Source organism: Lonchura striata, chromosome 8 (genome assembly GCF_050655825.1).
Source record: "Lonchura striata isolate lonStrDom1 chromosome 8, ASM5065582v1, whole genome shotgun sequence".
Taxonomy (NCBI): Eukaryota; Metazoa; Chordata; class Aves; order Passeriformes; family Estrildidae; genus Lonchura; species Lonchura striata.
In genome coordinates, this window is record NC_140710.1 from 19,584,463 (window position 1) to 19,608,626 (window position 24,164).

Below are 24,164 nucleotides of genomic sequence, written 5' to 3' on the forward strand. Positions count from 1 at the left end.
TGCATCTCTACCAAAAAAGCTTTTCCTAGAAGGTTACAGATCTCTGCTCACGAGTGTTCTGGCATTTTCCCCTTCCAGCATGGACAAGGACTTTACTACAAATCCCATCAGAGTAGCCTTTATTGGATTGTTGGTTATACACGACTTCTATAATTTTCAATATTGTAAAATTTAAGGATTAAGATTCTCTTCTACAAGATCACAAAGAAGTATTATCCCATGGAATAAGTGAAACTTGGAGAATTAAGATTAAAATACTTTTTATTTTAGAATACAGTGCAGATAGAAAAATCTAGAAGTTGTTTGATAGAATTTGGTTTGTCCGACTCAATATGAGTAGGAATAATATGATTTTTATATGCTCTAATACTCACTTGGCAATATTTAAAATTAACTATTGTCTCTAAAAATACATAAATTTTAGCCTGTCAAGTCACAGTTAAAGTTGGGCTAAGTAGCTGATTATGTCTCCCTCTCAGTCTCAGGAATCTGTAGAATGTTTAATATTAAATACCTCTTCTAATATATGTATTTTTAATGTACTTTGCAAATGCAACTGCAGAAGTAATAAAGAGAAGAATCCTGTATGATGGCACATGTATGAATTAATTTTAGTATTCTAAATATTTATATGCAGGCAAAACTAGTTTGTGTCTCATAGCATTTATAGGGATGTTTATTGACCAAAGTGTCATAGTAGAGAGGCTGCTTGCAATATTCTGGTGTAGCAACATGAAATTTGTGGGAAATGAAAGACCAGAGTATCCACAACTATTGATCATTGTGGAGTTCTTGGGACTCTTCATCTTGCAGGACTGAGTCTCAAAGTAATAAAATAATAAAGATTCACTACTAAAAGTTCAGTTGCAATACCAGTCTTTGTCATAATCACTTAAGGGTGCATTAAGTATTAAGGAAAGGGTTAAGTCAGGATTACAAATGATGGTGCAAACATTCTGATGAACTTTGTGTTCTGTTTTATTTTAAGGTTTTGAATTGACCATCATACCTCTAGTGTCTCTTTCTTGGGTGGAGAAATTTCTACTGGAATGGAGAAAGAAACGTTTGTGTAAGAACCTGTCACAAAGACAAATGGCTTAAGAGGTGGGTGTTTTCTGTAATACAGTAGTTTATTGCTTTGATTTTTTAGTAAGTTTCAGTTTTAAAAGAACCTACCAGTGTGTTAGGCTACAATATTACAATATTCATGATTCTGTCCCATATAGCCAAGGGCTTGTTATAGCTGATGACATAAACTCAGGCACTGTTAGGGTATACTTTTTGTAAGCTGTAACATATTTGATATTTTAGTTCCAAGTAGATGTTAGAATATAATTAATCTGAAAAAAGATGGTAATTTTTCAAGGTGATGCTTACTGGAATCCCCCAGGTGCTTCTTTAGGCTTAGATTTTGAATACTGGTGTGGGCGCAGTGGAAGGAGCCTGTCAGTGTGCTCTCTGAGATCAGTTTAAGTAGATAGGCAGCTTTTCAGGAGGTAAACATTAGGAAGAGAAATTAGAAAGGTGGCTCCATCCAGGTCTCAAAGCAGTGCAGTGATGAAGAGTTGTGCTGGCTGGGCTGAACAGCTCAGCTACTTCTGCATTCCACAATGTTCAGCTGCATTCTCAAGCTCAGTGCTTGAGAGTTGGCTCTTACATAGTTTTGATTTTCCTCCTACCCTGCTGCTCAGCAGATAGAATGACAGGTAGAATGATTCCATTAATTCCAGTTCCACTCATAACCCTGGCTATGGTACTTGGTCAAATTAAATAGGATCTCTTCTTTAGAGAAAAGAAGTTTATAAACATTTTATTAAATTTTCTGTAAGATATCAGCTCATTTGTAAATCGTAGAGGGAATAACTGGATTAAATAATCTATAAAAAATAATTATAATAAAGCTGTGCTTTGGGGCAAAATATCATGTTTCTCCCTCAAACTGTGTTTACCATTCCAGTAATTTTGTTATCTTTTATAAAACTACCCCTAATTTATAACTACTGTGTCTAAGAAGCAAATAATATCTACAATATTTAATATTCAGAAAGCATAAAAGCTATAAATACCTTGCATTTTAAGGCACAAAGAAACTATTTTTCACTATTAAGGCAAGCAGCGGAACAGGTTGCCCAGCAAGGCCATACCATCTGCATCCTTGGAGGTTTCCTATACCAGATTGAATAAAACTTTGGGTAACTTTGAAGTCTGACTTCACAGCTGACCCTACTTTGAGCAGCAGTTTGAGCTGGAGACCTCCTGAGGTCTCCTTCAGCCTGAATGATCCTGTAACAATGTGAATGGTGGTGATCTGCACAACTGGCTTGTCTCTTCTGCTGGGAGCAGGACTTGGAGACTTGGAGCCAGCCACTTTAGCTTACTCCTCAGTATATCTGAGAAATTGTAGGTGCTGCATTTCCCACCAGTATGGATTCTTTGACTGGTATGATGTATATTATATTATATATAATATATGTATATCTATTTTTATATTGCTATGTAGATCAGTTTGACTTTAATTCCAGGAGCAGTACTGTACAAGTTGAAAATGTGTGTGTTTTTTGGAACACTTCTGCTTTTTTTAAGAAGGTAGCTGTAGTCTTTGTATGAATGGTGTCAAACTCTCTTGTAATTAACTGTTTTTAAAAATTGTTTCTCTGTGCTGGCCCCTGACCATTGCTATATAGGAACTTCAGTTTACACATTAATACCAATTTTTTTGTCCCAAGCTAGAGAACAGCATTTTAAATCAGAGTACTACTGAAGGTGGACAATAAGGTATGTAAATTGTGAAATTCCTTTCTCACATCTGCACTGCTTGAGGGTTCATTTAAATCTAATGATATTCTTGAAAATAACCTAGATTTAGCTGTTAAGCAGCGGACTCAACCCCAAAGTTTAAATGCATTTGCTGAGATAGTCTCCTTTTTAGTTTTAAACCTATGGGTGAAAAAAGCCCATAAGACATTACCAATTCTTTTACAGAACATGAGCAGTCATTATTTGACTTGGGAATGAGGAGTTTGGTAACATACTTCTTGGAAAGCAGCACAGCTTTTCTTTCAGAGAGAGTAGTACAAATCCCGTGTTGTCAAATTCAGCAGATGGCAGCATGCATGTTAACTGGCTGGGTATCTGCTCAAATCTTTTAGCTGCCATACCATATTGATGAGCAAAGTAATTAATTTGTGAGTGTCTTTAAGGTCAATCACAGTGGAAGCTTTCAGTGTGTTAATATGAAATATGATATTTACCCTAAGGGTGCACTGTCACAGCAGGTAGAAATTAATTGTGGGATTAGATAATTTTCTTCCCAGAATACAACCATGTTGAAAAAAAGAAAATGTATAAAACTAGTAGAGTACAATTCAGAAGCCCAGTGTTTCAGACATTAAAACACAAATATGACATTTCCACAAGTACATATCTGAGTGGCACTGGACTGGGGCCTGGGATAAGGCCATGAAATGTCATGCAAAAAGGAAGGAAAAAAAAATATTAAAAAAAGGGGCATGACCAAGCAAATGTTTTTCTGTGCTTATTTAATGGCAATACTCACGTTATTTAAATTTGGCTGATTCTGTTTTATAATAGCAGATCAGGTGTGGTGTAAATGACATCTTATCAAACTCTGAATATAAATAATGAAGGTGTATGATAACTATGTAAAACAAATTCCCATGTTAGGTAGGAAAAAAACCCTTGGCTTTTCCAATCTGCATGGTGTTTTTAATTGTGGTCTTATCAGACTTGCAGAAACAGGAATAATGGGATACTTAAGACAAAAATGTAAAATGCTGCTGAATTTTGTCTAGGGCTCTTAAGGGGAACTCTTCCATGTGAAAAATGCTACAGACTTTGACTATTGCTGAATGTTGCAAATACTCCTTTTTAGCTGTTCAAGAAACATTTATTCTGTTTGGGTGTTTGTATAAATTGAATTTTAAGGCCTGCTGATGGTATTTGTGTAGCTATGATGAGAAATCAGTATCTCACTATTTTCCATCTACTTAAGAAAGGTTAGTGAAATAATGAAATCATCTAACATAAAGAGATCATTGTATTTTGACGCAAAAAAATCAGTCACACAGACTACTATTAATTTATGAGTGCATATTGCTGGTTTGTACCAAGTCTTGCATATCTTACAACAAAACAACTTACAACTAAAATTTTTTCAGAAAACTGTGAAAATTTCCCTATGAGTATGTATTTTTTTATCTAGTTACAGATAATTTGTATAAGGGGAACATGCTTTTTTTGCTCACTGATGTAATGAAAAAATCATTCATTGCAATTTAAGTTCTCTCTGAAGCAGAGTAAGCTCCTGATCCTGAAGAGATTTATATGCATAGTTATGATCATAGATAAAGCTGGTAAGAACATCAGTTATTGAAGTTAATAAGAATGTTGCCTGTCTGTATTTGTTACTGTGAAGTGGTTGCATTTATTACAGTTCAGATGAAATATGTTTGTAGATCTTTGTACAAATAGGATCTTCATTTAACTAGGGTTGTTTGTTTTTTTTTTTTTTCCCTCCCCAACTCTTAGAACTAAGTTCTAAACTAACCATTTTTGGTTGCAGATTTTTATGTTAATTTTGGATGCAGAATTCTGAAGCTTTTTTGATGCTTTAATAAAATTTTATATGGAGATACAGGGTTGTACATAACCTTCAGATAGGTTTCCAGTCAAACCGTAAAGAAACCACATTGTGTTTCCATCCTGTGTTTCATATTACAGAGGCTCCCCTTCTACACCCAGCCTTAAAAAATTTAAGTCCTGTAATATAGGACATAATGGGTTCATTTCTCAACTAATTGATTTTTGTACTTAATATGGAGTGTGAGTCAGCTGGATCTTCTGTAGAAGTCTAAAACAAGCTATTATAATATATTTAGCAGGATTTAGGGAACACAATACATAAATCAGTGTTCCTGTCTTTGTTCAAGTGTATTAATTTCTCAACTGATTAAAGAGGACCGGAAAGAAAGAAAACCTTTATTCACATAATAACATCTATTTTTCTTTGGTTTGCTTTTAAAGGCAAATATTTGCTTTCTTGTTTCATCTTGTTCCAAAATAAATGCCTATATAAAACCACAGCTCAGAACATTAATGTAGCATTGAAAGAATGAGATGAAGAAAGAAAAATAATTACCTCTAGTCTAGGAGGTCTTTAAAATTTTTTTACAAACGGGCTATGAACATTAGTTTTGATTAATTCATTCAGCCGAGAAAGCCAACAGTTTTGACCACTGTAAGCTTTCAGTTTGATTCCTTTATAGCTGTCACTCTGCTGTGCTGAGATGCCTGCAATCAAGTTAGAGGTTATTGGCACTGTCTAGGCCACTAGTGAATACATGTATATCCATTGCAGTGAAAATTCTGTTTGCCTTGTAGAAATGGTCAAAACTGCCCAAATTACTGTAGTTGGTATGTAGACTTTCATACTTTAATGCAGTTAAGCATAGTATGAAAAAGAAGGAAAATTTCTGAGTGGGCAGATCTGCAAGGTGAACCAGGAAGAGGAGGTAACAGCTTGTAAATTTTAATGACTTCTAAATTTCTGTTTGAATTAGTTATTTGGAAAGTTGCTGAAGCCCTTACTGCCTTAATAAAATATTTTCTATGGGCATCTGTTGGTTTAATTAAATAACAGGATACTAGAAATCACAAAGAAGGCACACAGTGGCTGCAGACAAACTTCTGACAGAGGCTGAGACCTCACCATCAAATCCCTTCATCTTTTAGTTGAGAAGATGCTTTTTCCTTCTGCCAAGGCGCAGGATTTCTTTGCTAAGGTATGAGGCTTAAGTTCAAAGGCACATTAAATAAATGAAGGTAATTGCCCGGAAGAGGAAAATAATGTGATGCTTTTTGGAGGACTGTTTAAACAGTAACAGACTGGCAAGGCATGAACTATTTAGAAAGTGTTTGGGTTGACTAGCTCAGAGTATTTTTGATCCTGTTTCCTACAGGAGAAAAAAAAACCCAAACTCTTTGTTTCCTCCATTCTTCATCTTCCCTTTATATTTTTGAAATGAAATGTTGGCTAATTTAATTCAAATTTAAAAGAGGGGTAGATGTGTCAAGGAAATTAGTTTAATATTAGAATTTGGGGTAAAAGTATTAGTGGTGGTTCAGAGAAGAGACCTATACGAGCACTGCTTGCAGAGAGCACTTACATTTTACTGTTCTATTTGCTAGCAAGGTTATCAGCATATCCTTACTTCTGAACCAGTCATGGGCCAAAGGAATCTCTTATGCATTTGATATTGAGAAGTCCTTGAACAAAACAAGCACATTTTGATTGAGAAGTATTCCTAATAATTTATTATGAATCTCCTGTTGGAGTCAATGACATTGGTTTGGTAATTTCTTGTTAAATAATCCAGTTTCTATGTACAAATGCTTAGAAAAATAATATCTGGATTGTATCAGTTTTCAGAATGATCAGTACCTGTCTGTAAATTATATGGGTCTGTGACAAAATTAAATGGTATTATCTTCTAGACCTGTAACTGCCACTCCTATTCAAACATTTTTGAATTATGTTTTAGAGGAGTACTATTACCTTTCTAAGAGCAGGCTCTCTTGGCTGGCATGAGGCCATTGTTACTGACATTTCCTTACTTGTTAGATTCTGTAGGAATGTGGTTAGCTATGTTCTAAAATGTAATTTCCCAGTTAGTTGCCTTCACCTAAATGAAATTAAAAGCATTCTGCATATTTTGATTGTTCAAAACCACAGAACTAGAGGATTTTGATTTTATTATTAATTTCAAATTGAGAAAATGTCTTGCCTAACTAGATTTAGCATATTAATTTTATGAATTATATTGGTATCAATCTAAGTATTAAAACCTACCTTTTTCAATCAAAGCTCTATAGAAATCTGGCTAAAAGGTTTTAGTGGTCTCACTTTTTCCTAAGTATTAAATGATGGCTTTTAGAAACATGCTAAGGATTTTAAAGCAGCTGTGGGACTGACTGAAACTAGATCAAAGGAGGATCAAAGGAATTTATAAAAAACAAAACCAGATACAAACAGTAGGTGCTTTCTCAAGAAGCTTTGCATAACACAACAAAGATTTGTAAAGATGGCACAGCTCTCCAGGCTAGTAGAGGAAGATACTAGAAGTACTTGCATAAAATTCTGCTATTTGTATTTCAGAACTTCACCTAGTCTTCAGGTGTGTTGGTTGAAAAGTTGCATATGAAGCTGTTTATATTAATTAGTTTTTATATGTATAGAACTTATGTTCACAGAGGGAAGAGTAACTGAAATAGTAGTCCAGGGTTTTGTAAACAGTTTTCATTATTTGTGAGGAAAAATGGTGGGTTTTGGTAACTGAGAGGGTACGAAGTAGAAGGAAATCTTTTTGATTAGTCTTGATATTTTCTGGCCTCATTAGTTACAAATTTTTAAAAAAAAGTTTGGAGTCATATCCTAGACAATGTTTATGTAGTGCAGATATTTATTATATACATAGCAGTAGAAGGGAAATGAAGGTAACAGAAGGGGAAGGGCTGTGAACAGAGGTAAAGAAAAAGGGAAAGGACTGAAACAAAAAATAATCAGTGACAAAGCAGAAACTGAAACAAATAAAAAAAATTATCTAATTTTTTCTTAATGTCTGACTACCTACTTAGGTTAAAAAGCCCCAAACTTAAGCACATATAAAAACACATTTAACTGAATTTGTCTTATTTTGAGTTATGTTACAAAGTTTGAGTATCTAATTAAAATTGAAAATGCAAAAAAATTCCCAGCATATTTGTAATATTTGTAATCAACTCTCAATCAGCAAAGATTTGTGATACAACCCTGTGTCATAGATGTACTTCTTTTTATAGATACGGCATTCCATACTTAGAGGGGGGAGTTGAATTGAAATTGTGGAACCTTTTGAAATTTATTCATCATTAATTTGCAATATGCCATTCCCAAGATTCTAGATTTCCTTGGATGATGACCTTTAAGTCACTGTCAGTCAGTGTAAATGACATATGTAACATGCATACATTGCTAAGAAAGCTGTTTCTGTTGGGTAGCAGAGAGCCTTGGAAATGTTTTAATGTCACTTAACTTTCAGGCAGAAGAAAGCAGCCCCTTAGGATATGGTTGTTACAGTGTTTTGGTTTCTTTTCCTTCCCCCTTGTATAAGGTACAGTGATCTTAAAATGTAGTTTAGTTGCTGAGATGATGAAGTGTTCCTTATACTGGAAAATATTTGTGTTGATGTTTTTGTGGTCCCTTTTATATCTCAACATCTGAGTCACAGTCAGAATTGAAGGAAAACTGTCCTCTCTCAAAAGCTGTTTGAGAAAAGCTCTTGAAGAATGCACACCTGCTGCCTTGCTATCACAAAGTAGTGTCAGGAAATATGTGTGAGCTAAACCTCAGTTAGGTGTAGCAAGAATGAGTACAGCTAGCTGGAATTTACACGTGTCTACTTGGACAATGCAAAGTTTACTCAGTTCTTTTTTCCTGTGGTGCTGAACTCAGTGATTTTATCTTCTATTTTTAATCATGTTTATAAAAACTAGTGCAGTGTTGTCTTCTGGTTTCTCTAGCTCAGACCAGGAGCAATCAAGCAAATACTGGAAACACTGAGACTAAGTCTAACTGTTGCTGCAAGTTAAAAACAGTGGAGTGTGCAGATCCCGGTGTAATTTTATTTCTTCTGTAAGTTTCAGAGGTGTAATTGGTGGAAGAATGTTAATTTTCTATAAGCCCCATGATAAGTTATCCATGTTGTGCCCAGTCACAATTTATATGTGGGTGAGATCAGGCAAAATTTAGTTGATGTAGCAGGTGTGCTCTATGGAGTATTTTTCTGATTTTATATGTTGTTGGTGGTATGGTACTCCTTCATATTACAGTGGTCTAGATCATTGCAAATTAAATGAGAGATTACATAAAAGCTCCTTGTTTGTGTTTGCTCTGCTCTTTAAGTGTGGCATATGGTCTTGTACAGACTAGGAGTTAATTTCATGCCAGATTAAATACTTGAAATGTCAACAGCACATGAAAACTAAGCAAGTAGAAGCATCACAAGAAAAAATGGAAAGCACTAAAGGTATCCATAAGTGTAAGCATATAGCATTAGGGTTTTTATGTTAACAAACATGTCAAAATCCATACAATTTTTCACTCTCTTATAAAAATGTAGTAGCCCCAGGGCATTAGCTCATTAATCACTTGCAACTCTGAAGAAGTTCATATTTCTTACCTGTTGCAACTGCTTTGTGTATGAATCACTAAAGGAATGGGCTAATATGGGATCTGCTAAGGCCTGTGAATTCCTGTGGCGGAAAATGGGTGAGGAGAAGTAGTGACAGAATTTAATGTCATTTGGTTGTACTAGACCCAAGTGTACTAGACCCTGTGCATTCTTGTTGGAGGAAGCCAAGGGTGCTTTGGAAGATGACTCCTCTTGCTTGGGAACCAGTCTGAGGAGCTCCCACAGTTTCAGACATTTAGTGTGTGGTTGTATGAAGAGTTATGTGTGTGGTTGTATAAATGACATTGATGTGAGGAGGAGATAAAGGAAGGTTTTCAGTGAGTGGACATGATTTGGTAGTGGGGGACATCAGAATAGCACTGGAGAGTGCAGTAAGTTTCTGCACACGAAATGGAGTGTGTACAAATCCTATGCACTTTCTGGCTTGAGCTCTGTCCCCACACTAAGGGTACAGCTTCCACCCTTCCTCCTTTGGATTTAGTATGTGTCTGAGTTTTTTGTCAGCTTCAAGTCTCTCTGAGGCGTTTGTCTCTCTGGGGAATGGGAAGCTTTTCCTCTCAGCTTAGTGCGGGTTGGAAACTTCACATCAACCAAAGCACTTCTGTGTGTCTTGTCTATTGAGAAGATAGTTCAGAATGCCACGGGTTCATCAGGCAATGGATTGCTGGCACAGTTTGGTCAGAAGGGAGCTGGAACCTTAACCCACTAGAACACAATGGCAATCAAGAAGATGCTGAGGAGGGTTAGAACACTGAGGGAGGAATTGAGTAAAAAGCTTCAAGAGAAGGCTTTGCAGTTTCAACAGCAGTAGAGGTACTGATGACAATTCCCTCATCAAGATAAACAATCACGTAATATACAGTGATTTGTGCTGTTTGAAGCAGTACTGAACTAGTGTTTTTGCTTGGATAAATCATCTCTCTTGCATGATGTCTTTCTTTCCTGATTTCTGGTTAACAACTCCAACTACAGTTTCAGTAGTGTTCATTGAAGACTGAAATTGTTGAGCTGTGAAAATCATAATGGAATTCATTTTGATATTTGAAGTTTGGAGGAAGAAATCTGAAGCTCCATCAAACGTTTCAGATGCAGAAGTACCACAGCCAAGATATTTACCAAGAGGTGATAGAAACTGTGGCTTCATAATTTAACAAAAGCACAGTTTTATCATTATTGTTGCTTATATGTGGGTGTGAATATATATGAAAATGGGAGTTCAGGAACACTTGGGAAGTTATTTCCCCTAAATCTTAAAATTGCAAGCAGCTATTTAGCCTTTATTAACTTAGACACTACCACATCCACTCTTAAGTGGACGTGGTAGTGTGTAAGTTAATTCATAGACTTTCAATTCTGAAGACATGTGCTGAAGACACATGGTTCAGTTCACAAGTAGAACGTATTGGATAAACTAGAACTTTGTCCACATTCAGTCACTGAGCTGAGACATCCAGGATTTGGCATTGTATATGACAGTATCTTATCAACCTTCTAGTGCTCCACTATGCTTATTAGCTTTTCAAGACTATGCAAAAAATTGTCACCTAAGTTGTAATTAGTCTTTCTGATGCTTAATGGATCAAACATTTCCACCATTTCTCCTAAGTATATGCAGTACACTAAATCTCAGTCTTACAGCTAAGAAAAAATGACAACAGTGATTTAAAAACTGAAAGCATTGACATGTGTAAATCTAGTGAGAAATGTTTTATTACATGGAAAAAATTCTGAAACCCAGTTAAAAATTAAAGCAGAAAAACACTAAAATGGGATATAAAAATGTTTCCTGTCTGAAAACAGCAAAGTGGCTGTCAATCAGTATATTTTCTCAATAATTTCATTATTGATTGTTTAATTTCATTTGTATGTGTAAAATTTCATAGAAAATTCTTACAAATTGATTCAGAATCATGACTTCATTATTTGGATGAACATGAAAGCGCTTACCTAGTATTCTCATCAGTTTGACAGTAATCCTTCAGAAGTACAAGCAGACTAAGAATCCTGGTCAATGTCTGATTACTGTGCACTCAAAATTATTGCAAGGGTTTGGAGAGAGTGGGAAAGAAAATGATTGTTCTGTGAAAGCAATAAGCTGAATATGAGATATGAGATTTTGTGTTTATTGGTGGCTCATCTTAACAGCTCCATAACCACAAAGGAATTAGCTTTTTTTTAAGGCACTGTAGAGAAAGTACCATCTGAACAGGGCTTATTGTTTCCTATCCTTCATGAAAAGATGTGGCTTTTAATGAAATATGCATAAAAGTCATTTTAGATCTGTGACCTACATAATCACACTCATCCTGAGATGCCAGGGTAGAAATTTTTTCTATTCAGAATAATTAAACTCCTCCTTTGTATTATTCCTTATTAATTCAATATTCTTCTAAAAAAAAACAAAGCTCCCACAACAGTTTTAGTAATCAGCTTTTCAGATTTATGAGCTATTTTTATGCTAGTATTGTTCTGTGAGACAACGCTCCTTGATCAATTGCTAGGTAACTGTTTCAGTCTTTTCCCAACACCCTGGTAATCCAGCACATTAAATTATTTTTAATTGAGTAACTTCATTATTCAAAAAATCCCCTTTGTCATGATTCTGTAAACATTAACAGTATCTTATACAAACAATTATCTAAGTGTAGTCACGTTGCTTCCTTCATCCCCATATCTCTCTTGTGCAGAATAATAAAAGTTCCCAAGCAAAGAAAGAACATACTGGAAAAATTAAAAGAAGCTTATTGTCATTAAAATTATTCCCCAAAGTACAAGACCAGTTTGAATCTGAGGTCCAGCTATAAGACAGCTTTAAGAAAAATTTGGAGAGGCACTTTGAGTATACTTTTATGTATAAAAAACCAGTTGTTCTGCTTGTCTGCAAGGAAATGTTCTATCTCAAGCCTTCATAAGTACACATACATTTGAATGTAAAAATTAAGACTAAGCAGAAGTGATTCAGGTAGTGTATTTTCAGGTTGAAATAAAGAAGAGATTACAGGGACAGTTTGCTTTAAAGAATTATGTTTTATGTTACCCAAAATGATGGAATAATTGAAATTAATGTTCATGCATTCTTTGCTGCATAGTTACAGGGTGCCAGCTGCCTCCTTTTCAGCAGAAGAGTGTTTTTTTGCATTCAAGTGTTCTTCCTGAAATACTTTATTATTCCAGCAGCAGTCACAACAATGCCTCTCCTAAAAAACCCAAAAGGATATGAAGGGTGTCTGAAAGGATCAAGAGGGACTGAGGGGGAAGATGGTGTAGCTGCCTTTTCTACAGCATCTTTGTTCTCATAATGACTCAGAAATGCTTGACATTCATGATGGAAGAAGAAATATTGCTATCTATAGTGAAAACTTTATATTTTATGATTTCTTGTAAGAATCCTTCACATAATAGTATTCTTATTTTTACCAAGGGTGTGAAAAAGATATTTACATCATCTGACATATATATTCAGATTATGTTCCCTTAATCAAAATTTAAGCCTCCAATATGTTGCAGCAGATTAAACAATGTAGCTATAGAAGATTCCTGCACTGCCGTTACAATTGATTTTTAGCTGTACTTGCTGCTGAGGGTCAGTCATTATTAATTCTGTTAATTTTTCACCTAACAGCAGCTCACATAGTAGACCTCATAGCACTGCTTTCTGTTCATGACCCATGCTTAAGGCAATGAAGACTGAAGGCGTTTCTAGAAAGAGAAACCTGCACAGGACTTCAGTGAATTTCATGTAACATCACTTTAAGGAATCTGGATTCTTTAAATCATCTGCATGGATGATTTAGAGCCTCTATAGTGATTAATCAGAAGTTGATGAGTATTAAAGACACTTAAAAGTATTGTGGAAATTAGCATAAGGAATAACAGTCTGTGCTGATGTGATTGTTTTTGTATAGTCCTTTGTGGGAGCCTTTTTAGATTGGATAGAAATATGTGTGAATTTTGGAGGCTGGACTGCTAAACCATGTACCTTAAGTGTGTAAAATTAGTCAGTGCAATTGTCTTCCCATCCATTGACCAAATACACCATTACATGATTAGATACCATATTAATTAATGTCTATTTCTGCTAGTAGTGTTAAGTATACTTTTACTTTTCATTGATGAATTTTCTTGAGAAAATACATCTGGTTTAGAATCCAAGTAATTCCTATTTAGAGGCTTGATCTCTGGTCAAATATTCAGTTGTTTTGAATTGATCTTTCTAGGGAAATTCAGTTCCTAATAAATGGTTGCTAAATTGAATGCAGTAAGGTTTTTAATTAATGAAGTGTGTTGTTTTGTGTAGGTTTTTATTATTTTGTATTCAGTTTTTTTAGTTTAAAACTTACTCATAATTTCTGTCCTTCAGTATTGAAGCTTTTATCCTGAAGAGCCATGCTGATGGTCTCTAGCTAAACTCTCTGTCTAATGTCTGCATATACATATTACGGTGTTGCAAGTGCTTTTTTTGTTTGTTGATTAGAATGACTACCTGAAGGCTGCTGAGGAGCAAAGAGCAGCATGCACATTGATTTCAGTAGATATGAGCAAGTGCTGCAACCCACGTACTCTACAAATACTACATTGCAAGATCTGAGTGCAGTAGAGTTCTTAAGTTTGGTTGCCATGGGGTAATTCAAGTTCAAACCCACCATTCATGACAACTGCTGATCTGACCCAGATTAATACTGTGCCACTGGTACTACTGCTACTACTAATACTACTATAATCTGTTCCTCCTGCTATTGACTGCTGATCATGCAGTCATTTCTAAAATTGCACCTGCTAACAGAACTCACTGTGCTTCCATTTACATCTGTCATTGGCATTCTTATGCAATGTGTGGTAGAGCCTTTAAGACTTCTTTAATGCTTTGCTAATTTAGTCTTTAATAGAAAAAGTGAATGTGATATCAATATATGTATGCCTGTTGAGCTTTTTTTCCTTCTCAATTCTGCCTTTGTGCAGGCTTGTACCACTTTCTTCATAAACTATGCTTGCATAGAGTTACTTGTAGAGGTTGATGATGGTAGAAAATTTCTCCTGTTGAAATTGCCTTAATATCTTTATGTGATAAATAGGGTTTTATTTTTTTCAGTTTGTTTTGTTTAAGGTGACTTTTAATATGAAATACCTAGTCCTTTGCATATTTTTTCTCTACAGGCAGTTAATTGATGTAAAACAAGTTCTGCCTTTCTAACTGGATATCTAACCCCACTCATTCATAACAGTTAAAGACATAAAAACAGCAAGGGATTTGATTAATTGCCTATTATGACCCATTCAGAAAAGTATAATGAATGAGAAAAAGGAATAAAAATCCCTTCAGTTTAATAGATTAAAAAGAGACCCAGTCCCTCCAGAAATATAGTGTCATGTATGGTAGTGTGCCTGATTTTTCTCTTCCAGGAAAGTTTTGTGTTGTTATTCAGTGGTCTGAGTCATAATTTCTGCTGTCAGTGTATCCTTGAATGCTGGCTATTCCTATTTATACTACAGTGTGTGAATCCTGTCAATCATCCCTGTGTTTCTCAGTTCATGCCTCTGCTGTATCTCTTTGCCTTATGCTTTTTGTCCAGCTATTTCCCAGTTTCTCTGTCTGGCAGTTTCCAGTCACAGTGCCTGACTGTGCTGTCCATGCTTCAGTGTCTCCATTCTCATTTGGCCTCTGATATACCAGACTTCTGGTATAGAATACATACTTGTGTCTGAACTGGAAAAATCATTGGATAAATACTAAGAAAAGAACTAAAAATATTCTTTTTATTAAATCCTCCATTTTCCTGTAGTTTTGATGTTTTAGTTCTATGTTTCTTATGCTTTCATTGTGAACTTAATTCTGTGTTGGTAATTAGTTTGTATATGCAACATCTGTATTTACATTTACCATTATACATATATATCTACATTATATCTTAGTTTGTATATTCATCTATAATTTAAATATCAACTACTGATCATCACAACTGGGAAAACTTTCTGGGGAGAAAATTGTTTCAAACTCCTGCTTTTCTCCCATCATAATGTGCAGTTACTAAAATAATTTTTGGATTTTGTAAGGCAGAAATCAAGTTATTGGTGTAACATGGGTAAAAGAACAGAAGATGGATAGGATAAAATCATGCATCACTGTTTTTACTGTATTCAGTCATTTCTTTGTACTTGAGAGGAAGCCAGGACTACAACTAAGGTTTTTCAAAGGAAGTGTCAGTTCTAGTGCTCACTATTGTATACACAGGCACAGTTTGAGGACCAGTTTGAAAAACTCAAAGGATACCTAACACTGCAGTAAATAAACTAGCTGTCTATCAGGTAGATCTCCAGTACTGCAGTAAAGATAAAAGGTTGTAACTGTAGTGTAATACTTGAAGGAAATGTGGATACTAAATGAGCCTTGTAGATATTTCAAAATGCAGTAAATTAATTAAAAAGTTGGGAGAGGAATTCATGCTTCACTGTGTGTAGGATGATGAGGAGAAATGGCTGATCTGATGTGGAGAGGAAACCCAAACACCTTTGACTCTGAAGTTGGCAAATAGTATGCAAATGAAGGTCCTGAGGGATATTCATGAAAGCAGCAATGTGGCACCCTGGTTTTGCCTCTCTGGAGAGCTAGTGCCAATCCTCTGTGGCTCCTTGTTATAATGTATGCATTTTCTAGAAATTGGAGTGTTGTGATACTAATATTAATCCAAGCCTTTCAAGTTTTTTGTTTTACTGAAGGAGGATTGGAATTCATAGAATTATGAAGAAGATGAAAGGCTAAGTATGAATTTGATCTTGTATTTAAAAATCCAGGGATGATTGCTATTAGTTAGTTCTTAGGCTTTTGAATCTTCTGCTTGATGAAGCAATTTTATTCCTTCCCTTGTGTGCCTTTTTGAAGAACATGGGGAAGGGTTTTATATACATCAATCCTATACTTTGTTTTACAATATCGATTTATTGTTAATTGGACTAGAACCAACCCTGAATACAGATATTTCCACATACTCTCCTGTTACCATTTATAAAATGAGGAGAAATTAGATTATGGGGAAACACACTTGTGGATTGGCCTTTTCTGGGGCAGAAGCCATGGACTATGTTCTCGTATTCATACTTCTCTTTCACAGATACTTCACTTGGTGCACATAAATCTTCCTACTCCTTGTAGTAGAGGAGCAAGACTTGTCTAGTTCTATGTGGTTTTGCAGGTACTGGAAATGTGTTAGTCCATTTGACACTGAGCATTATCATTTATACAGCTGATTTTTATTATCCAGCAGTTCAGGAACTATTTTTTAATTCTTTCTAAGGATTTTAAAGGAAGTTTTTCAAGTAATGTGCCGCTGTGACTTCCAATCATCTCTGTTCAATTCATAGGTACATTCCTTTGTTACACAACAGACATGTTCCTTCCTACAGCACTCAATGTGGTACAGTGCTAGGAAAGAGAAGGAACAGGCTCACTTCATTTTTTCCAGAGATTTGCAGCATGTACTGGTCGTGTACCACAGGCCAAGTCTGGGCTCTGACTTAATTCTCCAAAGAAAGCTTTCTATGTTAGTTGCACATACATTCTCCTTTTCCCTTGTGTTAAATTTTCTGTAGGTTTAGAAAGAGAGTTAGCTGGCAGTTAGTAAGGCAGAAGATATCCTATATCCTGCAGGCTTAACCTGACATTTAGAGATTAAATTAACACACTTTTACCAGTAATAGTATTTTTTCTCTCTTTAAATTCCTTGTACCTGCCTGGTCCCACAATATTATTGATGCTTTTCTGAAACTATTATATGAACAGTTATGTAAAATATCCACTCTATTCTAAGCCATAAGGCAATAGCTGTGGGGAATAACAGCACAGATGCTTGAACATTGTGAATCCAGTGCTTTAGACTCTGCATTTTGGGGGGAGTTGTGAAGGGAGATAGAGGTGCCCTGGGGCATGCTACAGAAATGCTGGAGAAAGGAGAAAGGGTTGTGTGATGGGAAAGAGGGGTGCTGTACACCACAGCCCCTCTGGGAATGGGCCCTGGGGCTTGCATTGTGTGCTGCTGTGGTGGAGTCCTAAAGCTGAAGAGACACTGCTTCACTCTGTTAGGGAGCCTGTTGATTATAGTGCCAGCAGAAGATCAGAACTCAGTCAAAAAAATCTCTTACTGACAGGTTGAGACTGCTGGTAAAAAAGTTAGTATTGTCCTAAATTATAGAAATGCAGACTTGTAAACTTTGGTGAGGTGCGAATTAGTTTGCAAACCTTCAACTTCAGTATATTCACAGTTTATTTTGCAGCAGTGTTTTTCTTATCTGCTCAGCTGCAAATGAGTGTAAGTATGGGCAAGTTAGGGAATAAGAGATTGAAAGATTTCAGCAATGAGAGTATTTAGAATCTGATAAATCAGGCCACTTTGAAGCTTCAAAGAGAACTGTACTAGAGTGACATCTAGTAACAAGGTATATTGCCAGTGCCTCATTTGTAAAATATATTAATAACTGTCACCACTTCAGAGCAGTCAAATCTTATTGACAGGCTTATTCTAAATTAATGGTGGTGCCAGAGAGCTGTACAGTTAGTGCTGATGGATGTGGTCATGGTCACTGAGATTGACGTATCAGGCTGTAGAGCTCTTTGCTGAGAGGAGATGGAGGCACAGTGGGTAAAGCCAGCCTTCCCTATTTTTCCTCTCCCACTGTATGTGTTTCTATATTCCTTGCTCATTTTGTTATTAGGTCTTATACTTCTCTGCATTACAAAGTGGTTATCCATGATGGCAGTGTATGTTTGTGCTAAATTAGAATACCTGTGCCTAAATTCAAGAGAAGTAAATATTACTTATAACCTGCACAATATATTTCTACTTTGTGTGTTAAGCAGGGATCTGCTCTTGCTACAGCAGTGTAGCATCTTTTTCTTCATTTATTGTTGTAGCATATGTAGTCTGTGATTTTCCTGCAATCTAAACTTTTCTAATGTAAATTTTTTTTGGTACTTGCTTTGGAAAAGATGGTACTCACTGAGTTTATGTTAGTGTCTGGGAAGAGCAGAGATTGCCACAGGATCCTCTCTTATACAGGGGGAAACACATCATGGTTGGCCTGTGTGGCCCTGGGTTCAAGCAGAAAAAGAGCTTCACTTCTGAAAGAAAAAATATTTTCCTCCTTTCTAGCTTCAAGAAGAGGCTGTTCAGATGAGCTGATTGGGCAGGGCAAAAGATAAAATTGAGGCCTTGAGAATCATGGGTGCTGCTAGCTTCTCACTTTTTGAATTCTGGACCTTCTTGTTCACTATGTCAAAAAAATGGAATGTCCTTTTTGCCTTTTTCCATATTTTTTGGCGTTCATGATCTTGTTTAAGTGTGAAGTGTTTCTGTTTTACACTCTATGGGCCTGTACTACTTAGTGCCTTATACTACTGAAGTTTTGGACTGTGAGGGCTCTAACTGGGTGGTATGTGGCTTTCTGAGCATCTAAGACACTGATTTCACCATGAGCTGGTCTCTTGGCATCTGTATCCTAATGATTTACAGAACAAAGAGCTTCTTTGCATCCTAGATGAATAATAATAGAAACTGGTGTAGTATGGCAAGCAAAAGCCCTGTCTGGATCAATACAAAAAGGGCTTCCCATGAAAAATGTTATGGATACCAAGATAAAATTTAGAACCATTATTTAATCTCTGTGTATTTGTAATACAGATGTCTCAAAAGATTACCTCTGAGTAATTTAATACCCTGAAAAAATATTCTGTTATTTCCTTACTGCTTGTTTCATTTTATCTTTCTTGCAGTGCTCTTATTTAATAAATGAAAGTTATACTAGCCTTATGCTCATCATTTGTTTTTTCTTATGTTCTATGTTGGCAAGATTGTAACTGTTGTGACTCTTCTTGGTTTTTTTCCAATTTCAGCATCTCCTTTTTCTCCTTCAACATCTCCATTTACAAACATGTAAAAATATTTACATAGAAATATATGGTAAAGACTCTGAAAAGGTGAACAAGTAGCAATTTTTTATTTCAGCTTAGATTTTTTTCATATGTATCCAGCTGAAAGCTTCTTTAAAACATGGAGTGTCCTGAACTCTGTCACAATTTAAAATGAGATAATTTCATATTCCTTTTGCTTGACAATTTCTAAATGAGATCTGGAACAAGCATAGCTTTGATTTCACCTTCAGACACAAATTTTATGTCTAAGCACAGCAGATACATTTTTAGCTCTTCACCTCAGCACTTCCTATGACTAATCCCTGTAACATTATCTTTTCTTTCCAATTTTTAGTTTCCTTACCTGCCCCCATAATTATTGGTCATTTTGCTATTTCTCAGCTGGTCTATCTCACGTTGTGCTTTTTTAAACTGTGCATTGAATGGCGGCTTTCTGTAATATCTTGGTACTTTTCCTAGTCATTGTGGTTTTGATTTTTAAAATTATACTTATTTTAGCCAAAACAACCACAAATCTGAAACTAACCAAAAACTTAAATAGACAAATCTAGACAAAATTATAAAGGTGCAACAAATTCCCTATTGCTTTACCTAGCTGACAAATTCTTTAGTGCTACAAATACCATGAAATTACAAAGGAAAATTTTATTTCATGTGCTTTCAGTTTCATTTTTTGGGAGTAAAGTTCTCCCACCAGAACACTTGGTAGCCACTTGCCAGTTAAAACTAGTTAGTTTTCAATCACCCCTGGTGACAATCATATGGAGGGAGTGCATGTAGATTATGGATTCTTAGAACCATAGAATGGTGTGGGTTGGAAGGGACCTTAAAGATCTGTGGGCAGAAACACCTCCCACTAGACCAGGCTGCTCCAAGGCCCATCCAGCATGGCTTTGGTTGCTTCCAGGAATGGGACATCTACAGCATGTCTAGGCAACCTGTGCCCGTTCCTCACCATCTTCACAGGGAAGAATTTCCTTCTAATGTCTAATCTAAACCTACTGCCTCTCAGTTTAAAGCCTTTGTCCTAGCACTGCATGTCCTTGTAGATGTTTAGAATTTTCTGCTTGTCCAAGTTAGCATGACCTCAGATAATGCTGCTGTGAGGCAGTAAGGGAGCACATCCCTGTGAGCTCATTGCTCACCTGACAGTGAGCTTTATTGCAGGCAAATCTGGCTGAATAATGCTGTTTCTTTCCCCAGGCTAATATGTCAAGGTGTAGAACTGGCTTATTTTGTTGCAAACACAACAGGCATTGTCATTGTTTTCTGATTGTGAATTTCCATATTTTCATCTGATATTTCTTCAAGTTTATGCAGTCTTCAAGAAAAAAAGAGGTTTAAGAGGTTTAGCAAAAGGTGAAATGTGTTAAAACATGAATGATAAATACTTTTTCTTATTTCTGAGGGCTCACTCCTGTTACTAGAGTGGTCTGCTCATTTAAGAAGCTTTTACGATCACAGCTTTGTGCCTTTTAGAGAAATGATGGTTAGTGAGGGAGATGAGGTGCTAAATGCCCTAAAACAGCAGGTAATTTAGGGTGATAACCAACAGAGTTACAAGGGCAAATTTGTTGGCTTATGCTACAATATTTCTGATAAATGTATTTCCCACTTGTGTTATATCTAACCATGTTTATAGATGGTTATGTTGTTTCTCATTTATTTTACAGTATTGCAACACTGCCACTGCAGTTGATATATTTTAAAATAATTTTTGTAAATGAGCTTCTGTAGCTGCAAATATTGAAATTATATAGAATTGAGGAGGCCAATCGTAGTAAACAGTGCTGCATTTACTTGCTTTTTATAAAGAATCTTATTTAAGTTAAATGCTTATTTAGACTTCTGGTTGGACTAAAGTTTGAATCCTAGAAAAACAAAGCTGATTTTGTTATTCTAACTAAAAATTTGCCTAACAATTGGAAATTCTAGGCAATTGGTTCATTTGGTAGGATTCCCTCACTCTGAAACAAGCAAGATCAGGTAATTCTCTAACCCCTAAGAATTTTCCATTATAAGTCCAAGTTGAGATGTGGTGGCAAGTAAAGAAAATTGTATTCCTTGTTACTTGTGGCAGGAAGTGAGTCTTGGAAGAAATTGGGAGAGGCAGATTAGAATGCTCTTGAACTTGGGAAGTAAATAGAAAATCCTCTGGTGATTCAGAGAAGAATATGCATAAATCTAAACTTATAGGATAGTAAGAGTGCTTGAGGTTTGAAGGAGCCTGTCAGGGACAAGGTCTATACCAACATGTATTCCACCAACGTAACTGAGCTGACACAGCACACTGCAGGTCAGGTATATTTTGGGGAGTACCATATTTTGCCAAAACTCTCGTTAAGCTCCAAATGTCTACTTTTGTGCATTTCTTTTTCATTGCAGATAGTTTAGATACTTACAGGTGTATATAACCACTGTGTCATATTCTGTCTCATCTTTTTTCTGTACTTCTGTACTATCAATCTAATTGTCTTTTTTATCCTGTCTATCAGGTGAGCAGATCTTGTCCTGCAATGATTTCCTTTCCTTCACCTCTTAATTTGCTTAGAGAGTTGAGAGTCCCTCCAAAAGAGATCTTGTCGAAACCTTGAAATTCTTGTCTGTTTACAGTAAATGAAATATTCTGTAATAATTGCATTAAAATACGCATAATATATATGCACATATTGTTAACCTCCATTGTATCCCCAGCAGGAGTATTCACAAGGAAGGTGAAAATAGAAGCATTTTAATAGCTTTTAGTAAAGGCCATATGTTTCCCATAGACGTTAGAAAGGCTATTTCAAATTTAATGTTTTCAAAATTCAAAAGTCTATGGCACATGTTTACTGTCAGGCAGTAGAAATAGATTGTTCCCTAGAGAACTGCCAGTGACAACTTCCAAATCATTTTTCTTGTTCAAATGGTGTGTTATGAAGAAGGGATTGTGGGAGATATTATGAATCATAGTCCATCTCCTCACCATAAAAAGAATTGCAATTACACTGGGAAAATATTGAGTCAGCTACATGTTGTGAGAGGTGCTCTGCAGCCAGAGCCATTGACTGCAGCAAATCACTGACCAGTTTAAAGATCTACAAATCAATGTCAGAGCCTATAATTCATCACAGTGTCCTAAAAGGGAGCTGACTGTTTGTTCTGAAAGGAGTTTTCTCCTCCAAGGTGGCATGGGTGTAATACTAATGCAGGGAATTACTGGGTCAGACTGACAGTCATGCCTGCAAGGGTCACCCAGGTTTCTGTCTACAGATGCCTTATTCATAAAAAAGTCTGACTCTTATTTTCATGTATTTAGGAATTGTAGGTCAAGAGCCTAATCCCCGGTACAAGGCCATGGATTCAGCTGGATTTATATTGAGAATGTGTTTGCTTCCCACAAACTTTCTGACTGTGTAACTATTTTAACTGAACAAATCATGCTTTATACATATTTAATAATCATTGTAGGAGGGTGTCAAAGTGTGTTCCAACTTATTTATTAATTTTCTGGAAAATTCACCAATATTTTATCTTCCTCAGAAGGCAATTTCATGCTTTCCCAATATGTGGTGCTAAACAAGAGGATGGCTCAACCAGAATGCTGCAGTGAAAATATTCCTAACACAAATGTGATAAATTTAAAAGAAAGAGATAGATTTATGGCAGCAAGTCTAATGATGCTGCTTGTAGCTCAGGTAGCTGCTATGATTTTAACAAAGGTATTATAAAAAGGAACTTAAAGTGTAGGGTGAGAGTTTATCATACTATTCTGGATTATAATTTAGATAAGGTTTAATGTTGCTAAATGATCTTTAGACACAAAAAACCAAAATTACAGTGTTTTAAAATAACCTTTAGTTATTTTATGTTAAGGTGTCAGTTTACAAATAAAATTATGCTTAGTTTTTATATTTTAGTTCTCAATTAGTAGGTGAGAAAGAAGGTGGTAAGTATTATAATTTTCTCACTTTCTGTGTGAGGAAAGCTATGGTTTTCTTTATGTGACTCCTCAGCAGAATGGAGACAGAACCATAATAATGTTAGGTTGCCTTTAGTACACAATCCAACAAACAACTTTTAAATTAAGTTCTTCAGGTTATTAACATGATTCAATTCAATTATGACATTATTTTTAATATTCAGGAAGAAACCTGCAGGCTATCCTTCAGAAGCACTTATACAACAGCTGCTAGAACACATAAACACCTTTTATATTGCTTGATGTAAAGGTTCAGCACTCTTCATGATCTCCTCTCATATTCCATGCTGTAGGAAATGAAGTCAACTGCTTTGTGATTTGCAGATGATTCATTTAACTACTTCAACACTATCTTAAACGTTTCTCTCTTGCTTCATAGAGTCTTCATGTGGGTTGGTGGCTGTGGTATAAACTCCAGTGGAAAATCCAGCCATATAAATACAACCATGGTCTGAGTGTAATTGGGTCTGCTTTAAACCAGGCAAAAATTAGACCAGAAAAACTGTCTGTTCATAATTTTGATTAATTAACCTTTAGGTTAAATTTACTGGAGACATTTTCTGATCTCAGTTGTGCTTATTTTAGGCTACTCTAGTCTTTACTATGTAGCTCACATTTCTCATCAGTGTGAGGAAGGAAACTTGTTTGTAGAATGGTGTGGTTTGTATTTATCTTCATACTTATCACTTGGATTTCTTTCTTCAATGAATACAAAGTGCATTTTTCCATTTAATGTGTTGGATTGAAGTCTGATTTTTGTAATATTTTTCTTGATTTGGAATTCAGCACTACTATTAACAACCAATGAACCAGAAATCCTATAAGCTTAGGAAGCTAATAAATGAAAGTAAGTGTAAGTCCCTTGTGATGTTCTTCAGTGCCAGTGTAAAAGGAAGTCAATGACTGATATTTTGCCATCTAATCAATAAATCACATTTGCAGAAGTTATAGCAGTTTCAAAAGAAATACTTTACTGACTTCTCTAAATATACAAATAAGGGGTGGAAGTAAAACTTACCAGACCAGTGAGGTCACA

General features: G+C 35.7%; 1 long non-coding RNA gene across 1 annotated transcript in view; it reads left to right on the plus strand.

Moving 5' to 3' along the window:
- The window catches only part of LOC116183898 (uncharacterized), a 300,100-nt gene that overhangs the window by 137,924 nt on the left and 138,012 nt on the right, over positions 1-24,164 (plus strand). Inside the window, exon 2 of the long non-coding RNA XR_014956902.1 lies at positions 989-1,104. This is a non-coding gene — a long non-coding RNA (uncharacterized LOC116183898). The remainder of the gene's footprint in view (positions 1-988; positions 1,105-24,164) is intronic.